Source organism: Salvelinus sp. IW2-2015, unplaced genomic scaffold (genome assembly GCF_002910315.2).
Source record: "Salvelinus sp. IW2-2015 unplaced genomic scaffold, ASM291031v2 Un_scaffold3227, whole genome shotgun sequence".
NCBI classification, from domain to species: Eukaryota; Metazoa; Chordata; class Actinopteri; order Salmoniformes; family Salmonidae; genus Salvelinus; species Salvelinus sp. IW2-2015.
In genome coordinates, this window is record NW_019944514.1 from 35,589 (window position 1) to 36,736 (window position 1,148).

Here is a 1,148-nt window from a genome sequence, read left to right on the forward strand (position 1 = left end):
GGCTTTAGGACACTGTTCCCGGGTCTGCTGCTGCTGCTCGCCGGGCTACCGGGTGGAGAAGGACGGGGACGGGAGAGGGTGTATTACGTGGGAATCAAAGAGATCAACTGGGACTACGCTCCGACTGGCATGAACCTCATCAACGGGAAACAAATAGCGGACGATGAGTGAGTTCAGTTTGGACATGCTGTTGTTTGTTTACATTTGTTGTTGTGTTATTTGTTTACCTAGGCTTATTGTGTGAAGATATGCTAAAATCATGAACGCGAATACAGTGTGAAGAAAGTTCATTGCTATTTTTCATGTCACCATAACACATTGCAGAGTTTGACCAATGTTTAGCAGTGTTCATACGAAAAGCGATCATCTAGTTTCATCTCCTTGGAACTGCGTACTGGTTTTGGGTCCGGGGTGTTGTGGGGTGTGCCGGGTGCGGTGACGTTAAACCGCTAGTCCCGTGAGGTAGCTAGCAGATTGATAAGGGCCTTTTCTTTCTGCTAATGATGGCAACTATTTTAAAATACAGATTGTAACTGAAATGGCGCCTCTTGTCTCAACAAAATGTCTGTAATGTTTATCTAATATATGTAAAATATGTATGTCGGTGACCCCGAAACCCCATTAAACATGTTATTTATTACAGTGTTAAAAATCAGTGTCCGGTAAAAAAACCTTAATGACAACTGATCTGTCAAACGTGAAGGAGAGAAACCATGAACTTTGCTGGAATGTTGAAACGCATCTTCCTGGGACGTTTTGAACATGACATGTGTGTTGTAACTCCTCTTCCTCACCGTGACAGGAAGTGGGAGGACAACAGGAAATGGTTGTTTTGAGTTGTGTTTAGTGTCGATGAACATCTTCTCTTTAGGCGTTTTCCTCTCTACAGCCTCTAAACACTATGATGGTGTTCCTCTCTAGCCTCTAACACTATGATGGTGTATCCTCTCTACAGCCTCTAAACACTATGATGGTGTTTCCTCTTACAGCCTCTAAACACTATGATGGTGTTTTCTCTACAGCCTCTAAACACTATGATGTGTTCCTTTAGCTTAAACCTATGATGGTTTCTTCTTTACAGCCTCTAAACACTATGATGGTGTTTTTCTCTCTATAGCCTCTAAACACACTATGATGGTGTTCTCTCT